Raw genomic sequence first — 7,069 nt, forward strand, 5'->3', positions numbered from 1 at the left:
GCACTTCTATGCTTAAGATCTGTTACAGATCTTGCACATATGAGATATCAAAAGATAAGGATATTCATGTCCCTGTCACAGAAACATAACTTGTATCACTTTAGTGGTAGCTGGAGGTTGATAGGAGATAGGAGAACTAGGAATAAGGGAAAGCCTTTGGTGTGTTAATGCACTACTATCCTTAAAGTCAAAGGAAGCATCTTTAGGGAACCAACACAGCTGCTCAGCACACACTGACCCATTTCCACTGGGGTTTTTGTGCTTACCAAGGTGCACGCTCCCTGGGAATTCCAGAGACGGGCTCTGTCCATGTGCATTGACTGCAGACACTCGGAACTGATCATCAGCCTCTTCAGACAGATTGCTCACCGTGAACTCTGGGACGGGGACATGAGACTCGTGGCACCTCACCCAGGTGAAGCCAGTTAGTTTCTTGCATTCCACGACGTAGCCATCGATTGGAATGGGGCAGTGCATCTTCGGAGGGGTCCATGCCAGCATCACTGAGGTTTCTGTTTTATTTTTCACCACGGGGTCAACTGGGGGCTGGGTGGGAGGTTTTCTGGGAGCTGAACAGAAATAAATACAGAAATATTAGCATAAGGTCATGTAGGCTGGAAAAGACCTTCAAGATCAGCAGACTCAACTTTCAGCATGACCTACTGAGTCCCACCATTAACTACTGTGCTACCTGAGGACATACATGACAAGCTTATTCCTGCAGGTATTTGCATAGTGAATATATTCACCCTCTGGTTGCTTTGGAACATTTTAGAGGTTAAAATCCCATCAGACTTTTTCACTGTGTGCAGCCACTGATACAGGCAGGAGGCTGGGAATTACCTGATGGGCTCTAGTTACAGACTACTGACACAGTCAAGGATTTATTTCATTTAATTTTGGCCATCAGAAAGTTTGGTGTCTGGTTTAAGTCACCCAATTATAATTTAAGACTCCAAATATAATCATATGGAGAACAGTGCATTTAGGAAAACTCATCTCATCTTAATAAACCTGAGTGAAATCACAGAATCATAGGATCATGGGAGGGCTTGGGTTGGAAAAAACCTTCAAGATCATTAAGTGCTAGATGCCAAAGGTCCCACTAACATAGCATGAAGCCGAAAGCTAGACGCTGGAATCAGATCTCCTGACCTTACCATCAGAAACAGATGTCATATTTTGCTCAGAGGTGCCTGCTTGTAGGAGGGACAGCTTCCGAGCTTTTTCTGCTCCAGGAACCAGCTCGAGCTTCAGAATTTAAACAGCAGTGAGAAATTAAACTGAGCTTTGTCACCTCCATCAAATAGAAGGAGTGGTTGGGTGGTACAGCTTTCCAAATAACTTAGAAACTGTCACAACAATCAGATGCCTACCTTTTCTTTTTGAACTTGTTAATACATAGAGCTTAATAGCATCAGAATGCCCCAAGCACTTCAGATAACAGGACAGCTGTAAACCCTTCTTTAAGGATTCCTTTGTTTAATCACTGAGTAACTGTAATTCAGTGGTGCTGGTGGGAGAAGTGAAGTCTTAATCTTCCCAGATGGAGAGTAGAGTTGATGTTCACATGCAGACTGGTGCTGCAGCAGAGCCAGAAACCACTCATTTAGGAAACACAGCACCAAGAAAATAATGTGAATAGCTTCATAAAATCAGGCAGCTTCACCCAAATTTCATGGCAGGTCCATTATTCTTCCTATTTTCAGGAAGAAATGTTTTCCCTGTTTCTTGTAGTTTTATTTTCTCTTCCTTTCCAGCAAGCAGCTTTGTAGCTTACAAATTGTTTTCTAATCACCTCCTGGTGTGGACAAATCACACAGGTTTTACTCCATGTTTTACATAGTTAGCATTTTATATTTGTTCCAGTATGGAACTGTACAGTCATAGAATGGCCTGGGTTGAAAAGGATCTCAAAGATCACAGAATCACACAGAATCACAGAATCCTTCTGCAAAAGAAAACACAAAAGCTACAGGGACTTGGAACTACTTTGTATATCGAGATCAGAAGGAACTGAGAAGTTTTCAAGTACAAAGAACTTACTTTTCCAGATTGCCTTTTCCAGACTGCTGTTCCAGCAGTGACAACAAGCGCAGGCAGCCCGGAGGACATGGCAGACATCGATGATCGGCTGGCATGGATCAGCGAGGATGAGTTTGGGCACAGCACAGCTGGCAAGGGATGCTGGGGTGGCTGCAGCAAGACAAGAGCTCCTCCAGCCTGAAGATCTCCATCACCAGAAGAAAAAGGACAGGGTGAAAGTAAGGAAGACGCGCAGACGAGAAGAGCAGAAAGGGAGATGAGGAGGGAACTTGGTGCGGTGGCAATTCTGGGGGAGAAATTGTACTCTGATAATGTTACACTCTGAAATTCAGTGTTGCAATTTGGAGGAAGGAATTATTGGGGTGGGAATCTGGGGGGCCGTTGTAATACCAGAAGAATTTTACAGAGCAGCAGCCATGCATCAAGAGAAGGGCTTCACAGAGCAGCAGCTGTGGAGGGAGAAACAGCATGAGAACCAAGGACACCTCTAGGAAAAGAATGAGTAGCTCGGGGCTTTCAACGGGGGTTTTAGGGTTGTTATTGCAATAGCTTTCCTTCAATTAGTGTGTGTGGTTTTTAAATGCCCTCGTCTGTCTGCTATAAAAGCATGGCTTTTCGGGCAGTCGATGGACGCAGCCATATTTAACCATACTGCTGTCTGGCTGTTTGTCCTAGCGGGCTGACCTTTTGCCTTCAGGTTCGCCAACTACTGTCTCAGGAACCAGAGTTATTAGGCATTATCCAGGTTATCTTGTGCTTCTACTATGTTAATAGATTGGATGTGAATCCAATGGGGTCTGATGTTACAAATGGTGCTGGAATCTGCGGCAATAATCATTGAATGTATTAGTAATGCTCGGTTATGATGCTATTACCTCTCTTATATCCAACTAATTTGGATTTTTCAAATATGACCACGCATCACTTGAGAGGAAGGCGCACGCTCATAGAACTGAATGGGAGAGTTGATTTCATTTTCCAAGCAGGTGTTCCACTTGGGCTCTGTATCATGCACTGGCCATGCGGATATGGAGTACAACTGGAAGAAATCCCTCAGACCCTGAATGCAGGAGAGAATGTGTGGTGGGTGAGAGAGGAAAGGTGCACTTTGAAGCAGGGGACGCCCTGCTGGCACTGCCTGCCGCATCCACCACCAACACGGTTTGCTCTTTATCCTGCTCCACAGCTGCTGCTCTGTCAAGTCCTTCTCTTGATCCATGGCTGCTGCCATTCTTCTTGGATTACAACAGGGGGCTGGGAGGTTTTTGGCAGAGGGAGGGAAGTTGATTGGGGGTGGGAGTTTGAGGGGGTGGGATCAGAAAGGATTGTTAGGATGGGAAATGGTTGGGAATACTGTCATTTCTTGACTGTTTGCTATGTTCAATTATTAAATGTCTTTGCCATATTTCTGCCTGCCTGCGGCCGTTCCTTCAGTTACAAAGCCCACCTCCCCAGGCCCCCGGGCCCACCTTCAGGGCAATGTGAAAGGGCAGCAGAAAGGGCAGTGTCCCAGATCTGCCACCACCATTGGACCCATCCCTCCCCTCCTCAGTCAGTTCTGCGTGGGAATGGAGGGATGAGAAAGGGGGATGGACGGGAATTCTGGGAGAGCTGAGTGGCTCAGCCTGGAGTGGAGGAGGCTCACTGCCATCCCAGACACAGCCATCAGTCCCCAGGTGCAGAGAGGACTGAGCCAGGCTGCACCCTGCAGCACCCAGCAGCAGGATCCCAGTCTGAGGCCTGCCTAGGTCGTGTGGCTGCGCTGCAGGCTGAGCTATGGAGAAAGCCCCACTTGGAGATTTCTTCGCTCCCTGAATGTTCCCCCCTTTCTCCATCTTGCTCTGCTCCATCCCCAGCCGCAGCCCGGCGTCCCCGACATGTTGCTATGCTTGCAGAGCTGGACTTGGCCCTTGACCTGTACAGGCCCCTGTCCCCACCTGTCGGATATCCACCTTGCCTTCTCACCCCTCTCTCTAGATCCAGTTCATGCCCCATCTATCTCACCTCCATGTCCCACCTACGTCCTCTCTACGTCTTTTGGTCTCCCCCAAACCACCCTCACGGTGCCTTACCTCCTGGCAGGCTCAGGGAAGGAGCACCCGGTGCCCTGAGCCCACAGGCCCAGCCCTGCACAGCACTGCACACAGCACTGTCATGGCGGCGCCCGGTGCTGCCGCACAGCATCCTGGGAGTGGTAGTTCCTGCGGGGCCTGCAGCTCCCAGCAGGCCCTGCAGCTCCCAGCAGGCCCGGGCGAGGGCAGAGGGGAGCAGTGCTGTCAGCCGGGAGCTCGCCCAGAGAGCCCGATGTTCGGAGCACTTCACACCAGGAACTTTGGACTCGGCTGCTTCTGTCCACAACGTCCCTGAGCTGCTCAGGAAGCACAACTGTCTCACCCTCTGACAGCTGGGCTGTGCAAAGGAGGCTGCAGTTGCAGGCTCAGCTCTGCCCTGTTCCAGCAATGCACTTCCTTACAACTGGAGCACTGTCACGCTTGCTTCTTGCTTCAACGGAGCAATTGCCCACCGCTTTGCACACCTCTGTGCTCGTGCAAATGGCCACCACCCCATCCCTGCACACACACACACATGTACCACCCCATCCCTGCACACACACACACACACACACCACCCCATCCCTGCACACACACACACACACACACACACACACACGTACCACCCCATCCCTGCACACCCTGACATTCAGCCCCATCCTTGCACACATACACTTGAAAGAACATCCCTTCACACACTGCTTAGGCATGTGCATCCACATGCTTGCAGACGCTCTGCACATCCACGTGCAAATTCCATCCAGGAACACTTCTGCATCTACACACATGTACAACCCCACCCCTTTGCACACCCCTCTGCTCATACCAATGTGCACAACCCCATCCTTGCACTCCATGCACGTGCATGCACACACATTTCCCACCCATCCTGCACACACTCACACTTGCACTCACACACTTTTGCTACCCCACTTCTCCGCACACTCCTGTGTACACGGACTTCTGCAGCTGCTTTTCCCATCCAGCAGCCGGCAATGCTCCAACCTGAGGCGTGCCTGGCTGTGAGAGGAACGTCTCAGTGGAAGCGTGGCTGTTCCTCTCCTCTGACAGGGCAGATGGCGTGGGACAGAAGAGGAAAGCAGAATGCGCCCACACTTTCTTTGTGGCTCCTAGTTCCTGTCTTATGGTGGGAAACGAGCTGAGCCTCTCTGCCTCTCTATGATGCTCAGCTCTGTACCTCTGCCATCATCTCTATACACAGATGTTTCTTGATGCAATGCTCCACACAATGAACCTGCAGATCCCAAAGGAATCCTTGGCTGCTCTCCCTCACCTGGAGGTTGCAGGGTGCTGGGCCTCCTGCCTGTACTTCCTTCCTGGCGTCATTTGCAGAAGTCAGACATTTTATAAAGGAATTGAAATCCTCGACTGAAGATCCTATAAGTGTAGCAGAACTATTAGATCAATTTCTGGGGCCAAATTTGTACTCGTGGATGGAAATGATGTCTATTATGGATATGTTGTTTACTGGAGAAGAAAGAGGCATGATTAGGCGAGCAGCTACACAAGAGTGGGAAAAGAATAACTCTCCTGGGCGTCCTGGAGTGGTACCAGCAGAGCAAAAATAGCCAGTGGAAGACCTCAGCTGGGATAGTAATAACGCACAACATCGGCAAAATATCGGTGAGACATAATAATGGCTGGGATTAGGAGGCAGTCAGTACCCAAGTCCCCGAATCTTACCTAGGCATTTGGGATTCAGCAGGATAGGGAAGAACCCCCCAGTGATTTTCTGGAAAGGCTTAGAGATAAATTGAGAAAATACTCGGGAATGAATCCTGAGGATCCTGTAGCCCAAGGGCTTCTAAAAGTTAACTCTGTAACCAAGGCGCAGCCAGATGTGCAAAAGAGGCTTCAGAAGACAGAAGGATGGAGTAAGAGGTCTCTGGAGGAGATCTTACGAGAGGCTCAGAGCGTGTACGTTAGAAGGGGAGATGAGAAGGAAAAACAAAAGGCAAAGTTAATGGTTTCCATGGCAGAACAGGTGGTGAAACAAAGAATGGGTAATAGGGAAAAGAAAATTGGAGGAAGGTTGTGCCCTGGAGGGAGGCAGGGAGAAGGAAGATCCCAAGGATATCCAGTGAGGCCCCAGTTGCAGCCAAGTGTAGGGAAATGCTTCTGGTGTGGTCAGCCAGGACACATAAAGAAAAACTGCCCAGAACGGAAGAGAGAGGAAAAGTTACCAGCTGCTTTGAATTCAGAATAGGGGGGTCCGGGGCTTTCAAAACTGTGGTCCCACCAGGAGCCCCTGGTAAATATAAAAGTGGTACCTGAAGGGGAAGAAGTTGTGTTTTTACAGGGCCAGCTTGTTCATCGCTGGCCCATAAGGAGTCAGGACTCAAATTAAGAAATAAGACCTTAAAGATAAATGGGGTAGAGGGAAATGGGATGAAAGTATCAAGTTGAAACTGGGGTTTAAAGCAATCACAGGACAATTATTCTACGTACCTGATGCAGGGACTAACTTGCTGGGGAGACATCTCATGATGAAACCAGGAATACAAACAACACTGTGTCAAGATGGAATTACTGTATCGATAAATGTATTAACTGAGGCAGATGAGAGAGGAATAGACCCTGTGGTTTGGGTCAAAGAAAGAAATAGAGGGGGATTACAAATAACCCCTTTGAAAATAAAAATGCAAGCAAAATATGAAGTCATAAGACAGAGACAATATCCATTTCCATTTGAGGGATGTATTGGTCTTGAACCTGTAATACAGTGATTACTAAGGGATGGGTTGCTGGAACATGGCTGTCACCTTTCAATACCCCCATTTTGCCAGTTAAAAAAAAACGATGGTTCCTACTGATTAGTGCAAGATTTGAGAAAAATTAATGACATAGTACAAAATATAGTGGCTCCAAACCCATATACCTTGATGAACAAAATCCCAAATGGGAACAGGCGGTTCAGTGTTATAGATTGAAAGGATGCCCTTTTGGTCTTG

General features: G+C 48.3%; 1 long non-coding RNA gene across 1 annotated transcript; it reads right to left on the bottom strand.

Annotated features, from left to right (window-relative positions):
• Positions 1–272: 272 nt before the first annotated feature.
• On the bottom strand, positions 273–4,216 carry LOC146760276 (uncharacterized). The gene is made up of 3 exons (XR_014947400.1): positions 4,119–4,216; positions 2,047–2,231; positions 273–569 (listed from the first exon to the last, which is right to left on the bottom strand). It is a non-coding gene; the product is annotated as an uncharacterized LOC146760276 (long non-coding RNA).
• Between the last annotated feature and the right edge of the window lie 2,853 nt (positions 4,217–7,069).

Source organism: Coturnix japonica, chromosome 6, assembly GCF_054131305.1.
Source record: "Coturnix japonica strain WE chromosome 6, WE-NBRP24, whole genome shotgun sequence".
NCBI classification, from domain to species: Eukaryota; Metazoa; Chordata; class Aves; order Galliformes; family Phasianidae; genus Coturnix; species Coturnix japonica.